Here is a 16,820-nt window from a genome sequence, read left to right as displayed (position 1 = left end):
GGCTTGGTAAGATTTCTTCAACACCCATCATTGCCCTGACTGCTTTGAGCAATTCTGGCATATCCTCTGAAGAAAAATTTAATCTTTTTCTACCTTCATGGATATCCTGTTCGGATCGTTAGTCCTCCTACTCCCATGTTTTGGAGGAAGAGGCACCGTCAAATTCGTCTGACTGATGAAAAAGAATCCCCTGTTCTCGGCCGCTTGCGTGGGGACAGGTAACCTTGTGAAATCCGGACAGGAATGCCAAAGAGTATTTGATTTCCTCCTGCATCATGGTTCTGAACTCATCCATGAAGGACGGTTGTTAGTCTCGTAAAATCTTGGTAATACAATCACTGCACAACTTTTTCAGATAGTCATCAGGCAGGAGATGCATTTTGTGGACTTTTTGGGGTTCCTCTGCGCTTCTTTAGAAATCTAAGGGCAGAGGAAAAGCCCCATTCGAAAGATAAAGAAGCCCAATATACTCCAGATGAGACCAGAACCGGAAAAAAATAACATAGGAAAAAATCTCCCCCACAGGGGGACTTACAGAAGGCGGCGCAGTGGCTTCTGAGTGCTCCGGTGCGGACATTCTGGAGGGATAGAGAACACACAACTCACCGCAACCAGGAACGCTGGGGGAAGGAGAGAGAGATTCAAATTCACTTCCGGTCCTGCCGAATATGCGCCGCCTTCTTTACTTCCGGTGAGGTCATCCCGGCACCGGAAGTGACCTAACTTATATAGCGCCTGCCGGAACTAACGGAGCCCAGGTGGGAGACACCATCCCCGGGAGCAGGACCCAGATAAGACCGGAGCGAGGCCTCCCAATCTGCTCCCTGCCCAGCGTTAGTACAAGGACCACGGGACGACAGGGAGCAATGTGAAAATGGTGTTCCAGGTGCGCATTATCTTCATCTCCCCGGCGCGAGGCACACAAGGAGACCTTTGTCCGCACCTGTCCTCTGTAGGGACAGGAAACACTGGTGTTGGGAGGGGGGTATTTAAACCTTTCTCTGCTTCCTGCCCCTACAAGGGTCAGGGGTCAATGTCCTTGTGTTGCCGTCGTGGTGATGCTATGGAAAATAGTTATTAATTTACATTCCCCATATGTCTACTACATGTTGTTTGTTAACCCTTTAGGTGTTCTACAAGAATTAATGGAAATGAAATTTCAGAATTTCACTTTTTGGACAGATTTTCCATTTTAGTAATTTTTTTTCCAGTAACAAAGCAAGGGTTAACAGCCAAACAAGACTCAATATTTATTGCCCTGATTCTGTAGCTTACAGAAACACCCCATATGTGGCCGTAAACTGCTGTATGGGCACACTGCAGGGTTCAAAAGGCAAGGACCGCCATATGGCTTTTGGATGGCAAATTTCACTGGAATAGTTTCCAGGTGCCATGTGACATTTAAAGACACCCTGAGATACTCCTACAGTGGAAAACCCCAATAAGTGACCCCATTTTGGAAATTACACCCACCAATGAATTTTTCAAGGCATGTAGCGAGCACTTTGACCCAACAAACGATTCATAGAATTTAGAAATATTTGGCTGTGAAAACTAAAATTTTTATTTTTTACAAAAAAATGTCTCTTTAGGCCTACATTATTTATTTTCACAAGGGGTAAGAGTCAATTACACCCACAATTTGTTACCCATTCTCTCACGATTATGGCAACACTTCATATGTGGCCGTAAACTGCTGTATGAGCACACTCTAAAGTTCAGTGTACTGATAAGCCTTATGTATTCTGTATCCTACAAATTTTATATATATATATATATATATATATATATATATATATATATATATATACACATACATACATACATATACATACACACACACATATACTTTATATGGTAGGACAGAGTCGCCAAATATAGCAGCTAAAAGAAAATTAGATTTTTGTGAACTCACCTGTAAAATCTCTTTCTCGCTTGATTTATTGGGGGACACAGGACCGTAGGTATAGCTTGCTGCTGCCACTAGGAGGCAACACTAGGCTGAAAACTTAGGTCCTCCCCTGCAGGCTATATCTCCCTCCAGCCTGGAGAGAGCATTTCAGTTTGTGCTCCAGCAGTAGTAGAGACCAAATTAAAGTGAAAATCAACAAAAAACTGTACACCGTCATGAGACCGAACCAAACACAAGGTCCCAACAGACAAAACAGGAACCCCATGTGCCTCACAACAATATGTGGGTGGGTGCTGTGTCTCCCAATGAATCAAGCGAGAAAGATTTTACAGGTGAGTTCACTTGCTACTCCTTGCAAGAAAGTCTTGACTGGACCTAGGACGGCTAGAGTACGTTGGAAAAAAATGGACAGGACCGAGACCTGCCCTTTGAGGGAACTGAGAGCCATGCCCAGGTCCAATCCTGACTGAAGGAATGCTAGAACCGTCGGAAGGGAAAAACGCCTGGGAGGAAGAGCTCATTCCTCACAGGAATGCAAGAAGGATTTCCAGGTCCTTTAGTAAATCCTAGAAGAGGAAGGTTTCCTGGCCCTAATCATGGTTTGAATGACCGCATCAGAAAAACCTCTGCGTTTCAACAGAAAGGTTTCAACAGCCACGCTGTTAAACGTAGCGTATCTAAACTCTGATGGAAGACTGGGCCCTGGGAGAGTAGATCGGTTCTGATTGGCAGAGGCCACGGAGCATCTCCTAGCAGAAGAATGAGTTCTGAGTACCAAGCTTGGCGAGGCCAGTCTGGGGCGATCAGGATCGTCTTGATGCCTTCCTTCCTGATTCTGCGTAGGATCCGAGGTAGAAGTGGTAACGGTGGGAACACGTAAAGAAACGCAAAGCTGTCCCAAGGCGCCACGAGAGCGTCCATGCCGCGTGCTGTTGGATCCCTTGCGCGAGAGAGGAATCACGGGAGCTTGTGATTGAACCTGGACGCCATCAAGTTCACTTCCAGACGTCCCCACCTGAGACAGATGGCTTCGAACACCTCCGGATGGAGGGACCACTCCTCCGGGTCCACTGTTGTCTGGCTGAGAAAGTCTGCCGTCCAGTTGTCCACTCCCGGGATGAAGACTGCCAAAATCATCAGAACACGGGACTCCGCCCACTGCAAAATCTTCACAGACTCCTGCATCACCGGAAGGCTGTGAGTCCCTCCTTGGTGGTTGATGTAGGCCACAGCTGTGGCATTGTCCGACTGCACCCTGATTGGACGACTCTGCAGAAGTGGAGTTCAATGGACAAGGGAGAGATAAATGGCCCGGAGTTCCAGTATGTTGATGGGAAGTTTGGACTCCGATGGAGACCAAACACCCTGAACCGTCCGTGTGGTGAGAACTCCGCCCCAACCGCGAAGGTTGGCGTCTGTTGTAATGATCGTCCATATCACCGGAAGGAAGGATTTCCCCGCCAACAGATGCGCAGACTCTGTCCACCAACCGAGGGCTGTATGTGTTTCGAGGGACAGCCGGATCCGGTGATACAGAGAATCCGGGGATTTGTCCCAGGATGACAAAATGGCTTGTTGAAAACACCTCGTGTGAAATGGAGCGAAAGGAATGGCCTCGAAGGAGGCCACCATCATGCCCAGCACCCGCATGCAATTGCGGATAGACATGCGGCATTGGAGTAATATGCGTATAGATCTCTGAATGTCCATGCTCTTGTCCAACGGCAGGCGTACCACAGCTGCACCCGAGTCTAGTATCACGCCCAGAAACCTGATTTGTGTGGTGGGAGATAAGCAGGATTTCCACCGATTGACTAGCCACCCGAAGCGGGACAGGGTGCTCAAAGTGATCTGAAGACTCTCCTCGCATTGGGAGACTGTAGATGCTTTGATCAAGATATCGTCTAGATACGGGAGGAGAGTGATGACCCTGTAGCACAGGAGACCCAGGAGGGGGGCAAGCACTTTTGTGAACACACTCAGAGCTGTCACTAGGCCGAATGGCAGGGTGATGAACTAGTAGTGACATGAATGAATGGCAAAACGAAGAACACGTTGATGAGCGGGTGCGATGGGAACGTGTAAGTAGGCGTCTTGGATGTCTATCAATGCCATGAGTTCCCCCTGTACCAAAAAGGCAATAACGGAGCGGAGTGACTCCATCTTGAACCGTTGAATGCAGAGGAAGCGATTCACCATCTTGAGGGCGCACTGGGCGAACATCACCTTCCTTTTTGGGTACTACGAAAAGGTTTGAATAGAAAAACGTAAATCTTTCGTGTTAGGGGACCGGAATTATCACGCCTCGCATGAGAAGGGACTGGACTGCTTGGAAGAAAGCAGCCGCCCGACCTGGATCCTTGGGCGGCTGGGAGAGAAAAAAACGGTTGGGTGGGATAGATTTGAATTCTCTTTTGTATCCTGTCACTACCTCTCGTGCCCAAGCGTCCGATATATATGAGTTTGCCACATTTCCTGAGGGCTGCTTCCCGGGAGCGGAACAAGGCTGTTGCGCTCGCGGACGCCAGGTTGGCTGGGGTTTGAAGGATGGGCCTTTTCGCTGGTCCTGATTGGGTGGCCTAGATGCAGGTGGGCCACCGGACGAGTGCCCGCAAACCTACGAAAGCACTGATAACGGGAAGATGTGACCCTAGGATGAAAGGAACGTTTCACCTTGAGTTGCGGCAAATGGGTGCTTTTCCCCCCTGTTGCTTCCGAAATAATGTCATATAGCCAGGTACCAAAGAGTCGAGACCCGGCAAAGGGAAGTCTTGAAAGAGAACGTTTGGAGGATGAATCCGCCGGCCAGACTTTAAGAGGAAGACGGGTCGCAAAGTCTTGGTTCAAACGGAGGGCCCACTCCGAAACCGCCTTGGCTACCCATGCCAAAGCGAAGATCGGGCGTAAGGCTGAACCACTGGCTGCAAAGATCGACTTCAATAGCGAGTCAATGCGCCGATCTACTGGGTCCTGGAGAGAGGAGCCATCCGCCACCGGAATAGTCGTGTTCTTTGCGAGGTGAGCGACCGGTGGGTCTACCTTCGGAGGTGAGGCCCATTTTTCCACACAATCAGTTGGAAAAGGGTAGAGCAAGTCTAACCGCTTTGGGACAATAAAGCGCAAACCTGGCTGGTCCCAAGCCTTTGCGACAACAACGGAAAAGTAATCGTGTACAGGGAAGGCGTTAGGGGTTTGCTTTGTACGCAAAAACGACACTCCCTGGTGGCCGGTGGAGGGGAGTTCCTCCTGAACTTGGATAGCTGAAATCAGACTATCTGGGAAGACTGCTCTAGGTCCATCTCCGTATCTGAATCCGCAATCTCACAATCTGATAGCGCGTCACCTAAAATGGAGGACATCTGAGATTGGGAACCGGGAGGGGGAGGGGATGCAGAGGTGTCAGAAGAGGAATGACTACCTGATCTGGGACGCTTGCTAGTAAGCCTGCTCCTAGTTTGTGCACCTTGTGAAGGTGAGGGTTGCACTGTGGGTGATCTCTCTACCAAACGACCCAGTAATGAAAGGGTGGAATGGGAGACTTTGGAGAGGTCTTCTACTGCCCGGGACAGAGACCTTGCCCAGTCAGGTTCTCCACAGCCAGAGGGGTCTTGAACTCCTGTGGGTTGTGACAATATAGATGGATGGCTCTGTGAGGTTGCCTGACATGCAGAGAATAGTGAGAGTGACTGGCCACGAGGGAATTTAACAGAACATGAAGTGCAGGCATAATAAGTGGTCCTGCAGGGTGCCTGGGGAGGGGTCTTGGCTGGGTCTGACATTGGGTGGCTTCTCTATGCTGGAGGAAGAAGCGATCTCCTACCATTAGAAGTCCCAGGTCCTGTGTCTTTGTGGCAAGGGAGCGCTGGAGAGGTCTTACGGAGTGCCACGGTGGGAAAATGGTCTCGGCCCCCCGCACGGGAAAATAGTCTCCGCCCCCTGCACGGGTCATGTGGGGAAATGGCTGGGAAGAAGCCACACACCCCCCCCCCCCCCGCTCGCATGCTAGGAGCCGCCATGAGACGGGCAGGGGTTAATATACCGCCGGACATGTTGCCTCAGGAGATGCCTGGAGACTTAAGAAGTGGACTGGGGAGGAAGAGCGCTGAAGAGGGAGAGATCAGACCGCTCTCATTGTAGTATCACAGCCGCTGCAGCTGCGATGCTGCCGATATTAACCCCCGCAGTGCCGTACCGCCGCCGCTGAGGATCTGAGGACGCAGGAGGGAGATCGCTACCCAGCAGACAGGGGTGAGGAACTAAGGGAGGGAGGGAGAGAGGGGAGTAATACTCATACTTCTGTGGACTTCGCCCTTAGATGTCGTCCCAGCAGGGCCACCCAATGACCGCTGGCAGAAGGCATCAGGGGTCCAGGCACGATAGGGCTGGCAAGGCAGTGGGACAACCGACACTGGCTAGCCTCCCAGGGAGACAGAGATGCCATGCGAATCTGTGCCCCATGAACCTAATAAAATAAAAATAAAATTTCCAAGAGCCACTGTGCTAAGGGACGTCTGCCTCCTACGACACTAAGCTAAAAACTGAAATGCTCTCTCCAGGCTGGGGGGGGGGGGGGGGGGGGTATGGCCTGCAGAGGAGGAGCTAACAGTTTTCAGCCTAGTGTCACCTCCTAGTGGCAGCAGCAAGCTATACCCACGGTCCTGTGTCCCCCAATGATATGAGCGAGAAACAAGGGTCTCAATTTATATCAAAGAAATATGTTGTATAATATATGTCACATTGCAGAGCCACTGAGCTACCAGAACATACAAAGTTCTAGTCCCCTTTTATAAAACAAGACCCGTCAAGGTATTCATCTAGGGGTGCAATGAGAATTTTTAGCTTTGTTATTGGTTTTATTAGAATGCCAATTGAAATGTGAAAAGGTAAATTTGAATTTTTACCAGCATACAGTTTTAAGGGGGTGTTTCATAAAATGATCAAAGGGGGTTTAGTTAAAAGTCAACAGAGGTGTGGCAAATTCAAAAACAATCTTTTATGCAAAGACCCAGCTTTGAGGGGCACGTCTCACAATGATGAACTGTGTCTTTCCCGATTTCGTTTCTGGAGCATACCCAACACCTTTTTTGTGGCCTTCTCCATGTCTCTGTGGGAGGGGGGGTGAACTACCCCAGGGAAATGCTGTCCTCATATTATTCTGCTTTCACTTCCTGTGGCCTTGCTCCCTTCCCTGTTTCCCAAATAAAAAGGTCTTTATTACTTTTCTTGAAAGTACAATGTATATTACAAAAGCATTTTAGAGTGCAATTTGCATCAGGTGCAATGTCAATTTTTTATACCATGCCCGAGTTTTGCGGAGGGCAGTGTACGGTTGCAGTACATGGTCTGACAGATCCACCCCTCCCCTAAACTTATTATAGTCCTGGATGCATTCTGTGGATCCATGAACTGGAACAGGGGTGGATCTGTCAGCATGTATGGTAGTAAGTACAAAGAAGTCACGCTTGACTTTGTACTTAACAAGCATCATGTTATCACTGCAAACTGCCCTGCTTCCTCTCACTCATTCTTTGGTCTATACAATTTTTAGGCAGATGTTTTGGGTTTCGTCCGATTGTTCTGCATGCAACAGTGTCTCTGGAAAACAGGCATTTCAGTAGTGGAACACTTGTGTAGAAGTTGTCAAGGTACAAGTTGTACCCTTGACCTAGCAGGGGATGAATCAAGTCCCATACTATTTTGCCTGCTAGTCCAAGGAGAGGGGGCACTTCGGGGGTTCAATTTTAGAATCTTTTCCCTTGTAAACTCTAAATTTATGTGTATAGCCACTTTGGTTTCCACATAGTTTGTAGAATTTGATGCCATATCTGGCCTGTTTGTTGGGCAGGTATTGGCGAAAATGCAGTCTGCCCTTGAAGTGCACAAGGGATTCATCAATGGACAGATGCTTTTGGGGGGTGTATACCTGGGCAAACTTGAGATTATAATGTTCTATATTGGGCTGAATTTAGTATAAACTATCATATCCAGGATCATTAGGGGGTGGACAATCTGCATTATTGTTATGATGTAGAAATTTCAGGAGACTTTCAAATCGGGTCCTGGACATAATGGTTCGGTATATTGGCGTGTGATGTAAAAGGTCATTACTCCAATATGACTGTAGTGATGGTTTATTCCCATATTAAGTATTAGACCCCAACATTTTTTGATTTCCAAAGGGGTCGTGGGAGTCCACTGAAGGGGTCTTGCATAGTATGAGTTGGGGTGTGCGGCTAAGAATTGATTGGCATAAACATTAGTTTGCTCCACCATCATGTCCATCAATTCATCAGAAAAAAAAAAAAAGGTGGATAAAATCAGCTTCTGTGTGAACCCTGCAGTGTTCACATGAATGCCTGTAGTGGACGTAAAGTCTGGCACCTGAGGTACAAAGTTAGTAGCAGAAGTCAAGCTGGGGTCATTTGTAGAAGATTATGCGCCATTAACTCTACTGTGTCTGTGTGAGGGTTCGTCAATTGACGAATCAGAAGAAGAGCTATACACAAGAAAAGATTCTTCTCCACTGTCAGACTCTCAGGCTAGTATTTCATAAGCCTCCTTGGAGCTGTACACCTGTTGAGACATTTAGTAAATTTGTAAAATATATACTAATATATATACTAATATATATATATATATACTAATATATATATATATATATACTAATATATATATATATATATATACTAATATATATATATATACTAATATATATATATATATACTAATATATATATATATATACTAATATATATATATATATACTAATATATATATATATACTAATATATATATATATATATATATATATATATATATATATATATATATATATATATATATATATATAGAAAAAAATTCCACAGCACCTCCAAAGCGTAAAATAAATTCAGGCTTTATTTACCAGACACGCAACGTTTCGATCCGCTCCCTGGGATCTTTCTCAAGCATCCCAGGGAGCGGATCGAAACGTTGAGTGTCTGGTGAATAACGCCTGATTTTATTTTACGCTTTGGAGGTGCCATGGATTTTTTTTTTTCTGCTTATTATCTGAAGGGGGATCGCCTTCTCAGCCGCTGGCACTCAGTCTACATTGAATTTACAGCGGTGCTGCTCCAATCTCTTTATTTTTTCTATAAATATATATACAGGGAGTGCAGAATTATTAGGCAAATGAGTATTTTGACCACATCATCCTCTTTATGCATGTTGTCTTACTCCAAGCTGTATAGGCTCGAAAGCCTACTACCAATTAAGCATATTAGGTGATGTGCATCTCTGTAATGAGAAGGGGTGTGGTCTAATGACATCAACACCCTATATCAGGTGTGCATAATTATTAGGCAACTTCCTTTCCTTTGGCAAAATGGGTCAAAAGAAGGACTTGACAGGCTCTGAAAAGGCAAAAATAGTGAGATATCTTGCAGAGGGATGCAGCACTCTTAAAATTGCAAAGCTTCTGAAGCGTGATCATCGAACAATCAAGCATTTCATTCAAAATAGTCAAAAGGGTCGCAAGAAGCTTGTGGAAAAACCAAGGCGCAAAATAACTGCCCATGAACTGAGAAAAGTCAAGCGTGCAGCTGCCAAGATGCCACTTGCCACCAGTTTGGCCATATTTCAGAGCTGCAACATCACTGGAGTGCCCAAAAGCACAAGGTGTGCAATACTCAGAGACATGGCCAAGGTAAGAAAGGCTGAAAGAAGAAATATCTCAAGACTGATTTTTCTAAGGTTTTATGGACTGATGAAATGAGAGCGAGTCTTGATGGGCCAGATGGATGGGCCCGTGGCTGGATTGGTAAAGGGCAGAGAGCTCCAGTCTGACTCAGACGCCAGCAAGGTGGAGGTGGAGTACTGGTTTGGGCTGGTATCATCAAAGATGAGCTTGTGGGGCCTTTTCGGGTTGAGGATGGAGTCAAGCTCAACTCCCAGTCCTACTGCCAGTTTCTGGAAGACACCTTCTTCAAGCAGTGGTACAGGAAGAAGTCTGCATCCTTCAAGAAAAACATGATTTTCATGCAGGACAATGCTCCATCACACGCGTCCAAGTACTCCACAGCGTGGCTGGCAAGAAAGGGTATAAAAGAAGAAAATCTAATGACATGGCCTCCTTGTTCACCTGATCTGAACCCCATTGAGAACCTGTGGTCCATCATCAAATGTGAGATTTACAAGGAGGGAAAACAGTACACCTCTCTGAACAGTGTCTGGGAGGCTGTGGTTGCTGCTGCACGCAATGTTGATGGTGAACAGATCAAAACACTGACAGAATCCATGGATGGCAGGCTTTTGAGTGTCCTTGCAAAGAAAGGTGGCTATATTGGTCACTGATTTGTTTTTGTTTTGTTTTTGAATGTCAGAAATGTATATTTGTGAATGTTGAGATGTTATATTGGTTTCACTGGTAAAAATAAATAATTGAAATGGGTATATATTTGTTTTTTGTTAAGTTGCCTAATAATTATGCACAGTAATAGTCACCTGCACACACAGATGTCCCCCTAAAATAGCTAAAACTAAAAACAAACTAAAAACTACTTCCAAAAATATTCAGCTTTGATATTAATGAGTTTTTTGGGTTCATTGAGAACATTATTGCCTAATAATTCTGCACTCCGTGTGTGTGTGTATATATATATATATATATATCTCTATCTATCTATCTATCTATCTCTCACACATACACACACATATATATATATATATACACATACACACACACACACACTCACCTAAAGAATTATTAGGAACACCATACTAATACGGTGTTGGACCCCCTTTTGCCTTTAGAACTGCTCAGGTAGCCCATGGCATTTAAACGATGGCCAATTGGCACTAAGGGGCCTAAAGTGTGCCCAGAAAACATCCCCCACACCATTACACCACCACCAGCCTGCACAGTGGTAACAAGGCATGATGGATACATGTGCTCATTCTGTTTACGCCAAATTCGGACTCTACCATTTGAATGTCTCAACAGAAATAGAGACTCATCAGACCAGGCAACATTTTTCCAGTCTTCAACAGTCCAATTTTGGTGAGCACGTGCAAATTGTAGCCCCTTTTTCCTATTTGTGGTGGAGATGAGTGGTACCCGGTGGGGTCTTCTGCTGTTGTAGCCTCAAGGTTGTGCGTGTTGTGGCTTCACAAATGCTTTGCTGCATACCTCGGTTGTAACGAGTGGTTATTTCAGTCAACGTTGCTCTTCTATCAGCTTGAATCAGTCGGCCCATTCTCCTCTGACCCCTAGCATCAACAAGGCATTTTCGCCCACAGGACGGCCGCATACTGGATGTTTTTCCATTTTCACACCATTCTTTGTAAACCCTAGAAATGGTTGTGCGTGAAAATCCCAGTAACTGAGCAGATTGTGAAATACTCAGACCGGCCCGTCTGGCACCAACAACCATGCCACGCTCAAAATTGCTTAAATCACCTTTCTTTCCCATTCTGACATTCAGTTTGGAGTTCAGGAGATTGTCTTGACCAGGACCACAACCCTACATGCATTGAAGCAACTGCCATGTGATTGGTTGACTAGATAATCGCATTAATGAGAAATAGAACCAGTGTTCCTAATAATTCTTTAGCAGTTTGGCGAGAGAGAAAAGAAAGGGGAGAGGCGCTCATAGGGTGGTGGGTAGCGGTTGTGTTGTTCTGCGTAATGGTCGAAGTGTGCTCACCTTATGGTGTTGTGCTGGTTGGAGCTCAACGTCCGTGAAGGTAGGTACACGTGGAGAAATAAGGGGGCGTTGGTTATTTTGGAAAGGTCGGTGCTGCCAATACCCGTTCGGTCCCTTAGGTGGAGTTGCCAGGGACTCCTAGGGACTGTGAAGGAAGAAGTTGCTGGTTTGTGTGCGATTGCACACAGTAGGGTATTTGTTTGGCGCACAAAAGGACGACCTCAGACAGTGGACTTTGGTGAAATAGCTGTTTTTATTGTTCAGTAGACAACGCGTTTCGGAGTTTATAACTCCTTTATCAAGTCTAAAACAAGGGTATAAAAGAAAAAAATGCCGGAGGCAAGAGATGTATCCCCACCTGGTTAGATGGGTGTGGACATGCATTAAACAGTGGAATATTTAGAGAGTTTGTGCGCGTGCCTTTAAGCATTAAAATGTGCATAGTTATATACAAAAAAATAATTTATATATAAAATAATGATGATAAAGGCAATAATAAGATCTGTAGTTTGCAGAGAAATAAAAATGCAAATGTCAGTGACAGCAGCAGCAGTTGATTAAAAGCGAAGGAAGTCAGTAAGTATTCGGTGGTCCGCGTATGAGGTCACTATTGGGCCCAGGTGTGTATTATTTCTGCTGGCATAAAAGATTGTGTGCTCAAGTACGTTTCAGGAGGACTGTGGTTATCGGATGAGTGAATGTATATGGCGTGTGAAGGCTGGTGTCCCTAGTGCGGTATGTGTGTGTGTTATGACGGTATTAGGTTGAATGTGGTTGTGGAGGGGGGGGGGGGGGTTTGGGGGTTTACCTTAATCGGGCGTCAGCAGAGAGACAGGCCAGATGGCTGTGGGAATAAAAACACAACAAATGAGAAGACGGACACTGGGCAAAGGGGCATGATTATGTCTGTGTGTGTGGTGATGGAACTGAGGGGGGGGGGGGGGGGGTACGAGGAAATATGACAGGTGGCAGGTTGGGGGGGGGGGGGAAACATGGTGCAGTGCAATGTGATGTAGTGTGTTGTGTTTGGAATATGGCTGTGGGGGTGATAAAGAAGGTGGGGGTAATATAATGAAGGGGGCGGGTGGCCGGTGGTGATGAGAAGGGTGGGTGCAGTGTGTGGTGGTATTTTGATGGTGCTGGAGGGAGGAGGATGGATATCCTGTATAAGGGTGGGGATTGTGAGCTGCGCTGGTGGAATGTGGCCCCACATGGTGGTTAGATAGGCTGACCAAGTTATTTGGGGTGCAATGGGGGATGTGGACATCACAAGCGCTGTGGCTGTCTGCCTCTTACCTGGAGCGTCTGGTTTGTGCTGGGAACGCCGCTCTCCATGTGTCTGAGCGCGCGCTTTTTGAGTTCGGGTGGCGGGGGCGGGGTTGTGACGTCAGACGGGGGCGTGGTGGTGACGTCAGGCGGGAAGGCTACTGGTATTGCTGCGCCGATCAGCTGATGTGCTAAGGGGGCGGGGGAGGGCGGTGTTCACGGTTGTTATGCCGATCAGCTGGTGTGCTGGGGGCGGGGTTGTGACGTCCTTGAGTGCTGCTCGGCTGGCGCTGGGCAGTGAGGGAATATGTAATGTGATGAGTAGTGGACAGTTTAATGTGTTATGTTGGCAGCACGGGGGGGAGAGAGGGGATATGGGGGGGGGGGGCTGGTGCTGTGTAATGTTATGTGTTGATGGGGTGTTTTGATGGGATGTGATGTGATGAAGGGGCTGGTGTGTTGTGGCTGGTTTGATTCATTTGAAAAAGGGTGGGGAGTGTACTAGGGTGGCTGGTTTTGAGGCATGTATATGACCTAGAGTGGCGCGGTAATTGGCAGGTGGGCAGAAGGGATGTGGTGGTGGAGAGAAGGGGGGGGGGGAATTATTGGGATGGATGGTGGTAAGGTGGGTGGGAACGGAGAGGTGGGGCGGGGGCGTGGGTGCTGGAGGTGGTGGGCACGCCGGGGGTTTGACATGGTGGGGTAGGATGATTGGAGATGGGGGAGGGGAGTGGATGGGTGTGGAGGGGGGGGGGGGCAGTGAAGGAAAGGGCAGTGGTGTGTGTGAAACAATATGGAGTGGTGCGTGGCAGAGTGCGTGGTGTGATTTGAAGGGCAGGGATCCGGGTTTGTTTAGATGCAGTTGGTTTCTAACAGTTCGTTTGGGCAATCTGGGTTTTAGAAGCAGTTGGTTTCTAGCGATTCATTTAGGCCGTATGGTTCTATGGTTTGTAGTTTGAATATCCAGTACATTTCTTTTCTCCTCAATTTCTGGTAGCGGTTACCATGGGTGGCTGGGATTTCTTCAATGGGTAGTAGGGAGAGGTCTCCTGCATCCTTGTTGTGTGCCTGCAGGAAATGTCGGGATACTCCATGTTTGAGGAAGCCGTTCGTGATGTTCCAACGGTGTTTGTTCATCCTCTCTCTCAGAGTGAGGGTGGTCCGTCCAACGTATTGTAATCCACAGCTGCATTCCAATAAATAAATGATGTATGATGATGAACAGTTTAGGAAGTGCTTTATTTCAAAATTTTCTCCTGTTACATTACTGGAGAATTTGGTGGTCCGATTTGAGATGTTCAGACAACACTTACATCTTTGGTGTCCGCATTTATAACTTCCAAGCATTTTGGGAAAGAGGCTCAAAATGGCTGGGGGATGTTTTTTCTGAATGCACAAGCGACTAGGGGCGATGAGATTTTTGATTGTTTGGGCTCTTCTGAACGTTATGTGTGGTTCTGGTCGTATATGTTTCGTTAGGAAGGGATCCGCTTGTAGTATCTGCCAGTGCTTCTTCAGTATATTTCTCAGGGTCGTGTGGTTGGTATTGAATGTGGTTATGAAGGATGTCTTGTATTTTTTGGTGGTATCTGGATCACTTGGTTTGGTGATTGGTGGTTTTGTTTCTGATGGTAGGCAGTCATCCTGGGTGTATTTCTGTGCCTGCCGTAGTGCTGCTTTGATGACGCCGCATGGGTATCCTTTGTTGCGGAATCTTTTTTCAATTACCTGGCTTTGTAGTTTGAAGTCTTCATCCTTTGTGCAATTTCGACGGATCCGCTTGAATTGGCTGAATGGTATGTTATTTTTCCATTTTTTGTGGTGTGCGCTCCTATAGTCCAGATAACTGTTTCCATCTACTTTTTTAAAAAAGGTCTTTGTTTCGATGATATTTTCCTTAGTGGATAGGACTAGGTCCAGGTATTCTATAGATGTTTCGGAATAGTTGGCTGTAAAGGTGAGATTGAAGTTATTTTTGTTTAGGTGGGTGGTGAAATTGTTGGCCTCTTCTAGGCTGCCATCCCAGATCAAAAGCAAGTCATCGATATAACGTTTGTAGAAGACTAGTTTGTCTTGCCAAGGGTGTTTGTTGTAGATGAATTGGTTTTCGAAGATTCCCATGTACAGGTTCGCGAAGCTGGGCGCGAATCGCGTCCCCATAGCGGTCCCTCTGGTCTGTTTGTAGATTTTGTTCTCAAAATTGAAGATGTTGTGTTTGAGAATGAAGTCGATGCCGTCCAGAATGAATTGTCCCTGTGAGGTTGGCAGGTTCGTGTCTTGTTGTAGGTACTGCCGTATGGCGTCTATCCCTGTATTGTGTGGGATGTTGGAATATAATGAGGCTACGTCAAGTGTGGCCCAAATGTATGATTTTTTCCAATGTACCCTTTTGAGCAAGGTGATTAGAGTGGCGGAGTCCTTCAGGTAGGAGGGTAGCTGGATGACATATTTCTGTAGAAAAATGTCGATGTAGTGTGATAAATTGCATGTGAGTGAGGAGATGCCAGATATGATTGGTCTCCCTGGCGGATTGTGGGTGGATTTATGTACTTTTGGTAGATGGTAAAAAAGTGCCAGGTTCGGGTGGTCTATGGTAATGTATTCTTTTTCCTTTTTGGTTAATATTCCCTGTGATTCTGCTTTTTCCAGAAGACCCAATAGTTTTTTGGCGTCTTCCTTTATCGGGTTGTGGGATAGGATTTCGTAGTAGTTTTTGTCTCCTAGGATTTTTTGTGCTTCGGCCAAATAATCCTCGCGGTCCTGGATCACGATGCCGCCTCCTTTATCAGCATTTCTGATGATGATGCTGTTATTATCCATTAGCTCTTTGAGGGCGATTTTTTCTTTTTGTTTAGGTTATTTGTTGTATTAAGATCTTTATTAATGGTTCTGAGGTCCTTTGTTACGAGTGCAGAGAAGGTTTCGATGTGGCTCCCCCTATGGTATATCGGGTTGAAAGTGGATTTGGGTTTCAGTCCTGTGGTGATGGCTTTTATGATTTCGTCAGGTTGTGCATTTTCGGTGCTACTTGGTTCGGCGATTTTTGGTTTTGCGGACTGGATTTCGAAGTGCCTCGCTAATGTTAATTTCCGAATATAGGAATTGAGGTCAACGAATAGATCAAATTCATTGAATTTGCCGCTTGGGCAATTTATCACACTACATCGACATTTTTCTACAGAAATATGTCATCCAGCTACCCTCCTACCTGAAGGACTCCGCCACTCTAATCACCTTGCTCAAAAGGGTACATTGGAAAAAATCATACATTTGGGCCACACTTGACGTAGCCTCATTATATTCCAACATCCCACACAATACAGGGATAGACGCCATACGGCAGTACCTACAACAAGACACGAACCTGCCAACCTCACAGGGACAATTCATTCTGGACGGCATCGACTTCATTCTCAAACACAACATCTTCAATTTTGAGAACAAAATCTACAAACAGACCAGAGGGACCGCTATGGGGACGCGATTCGCGCCCAGCTTCGCGAACCTGTACATGGGAATCTTCGAAAACCAATTCATCTACAACAAACACCCTTGGCAAGACAAACTAGTCTTCTACAAACGTTATATCGATGACTTGCTTTTGATCTGGGATGGCAGCCTAGAAGAGGCCAACAATTTCACCACCCACCTAAACAAAAATAACTTCAATCTCACCTTTACAGCCAACTATTCCGAAACATCTATAGAATACCTGGACCTAGTCCTATCCACTAAGGAAAATATCATCGAAACAAAGACCTTTTTTAAAAAAGTAGATGGAAACAGTTATCTGGACTATAGGAGCGCACACCACAAAAAATGGAAAAATAACATACCATTCAGCCAATTCAAGCGGATCCGTCGAAATTGCACAAAGGATGAAGACTTCAAACTACAAAGCCAGGTAATTGAAAAAAGATCTCGCAACAAAGGATACCCATGCGGCGTCATCAAAG

The 16,820-nt window shown here is 46.2% G+C and overlaps 1 protein-coding gene across 2 annotated transcripts in view; it reads right to left on the bottom strand.

The window, feature by feature from the left end:
- Window positions 1-16,820, bottom strand: part of SLC7A3 (solute carrier family 7 member 3) — an 83,664-nt gene that overhangs the window by 40,244 nt on the left and 26,600 nt on the right. The window contains exon 2 of one of the 2 annotated variants that reach the window (XM_044305599.1): window positions 12,407-12,442. The exons of the other annotated variant lie outside the window; for it this stretch is intronic. The gene's annotated coding sequence lies outside the window, so the exon portion shown is untranslated. The remainder of the gene's footprint in view (window positions 1-12,406; window positions 12,443-16,820) is intronic. 2 annotated transcript variants of the gene reach the window in all.

This window comes from Bufo gargarizans, chromosome 9, assembly GCF_014858855.1.
Source record: "Bufo gargarizans isolate SCDJY-AF-19 chromosome 9, ASM1485885v1, whole genome shotgun sequence".
Taxonomy (NCBI): Eukaryota; Metazoa; Chordata; class Amphibia; order Anura; family Bufonidae; genus Bufo; species Bufo gargarizans.
This window is presented reverse-complemented; position numbering and strand designations above follow the sequence as displayed.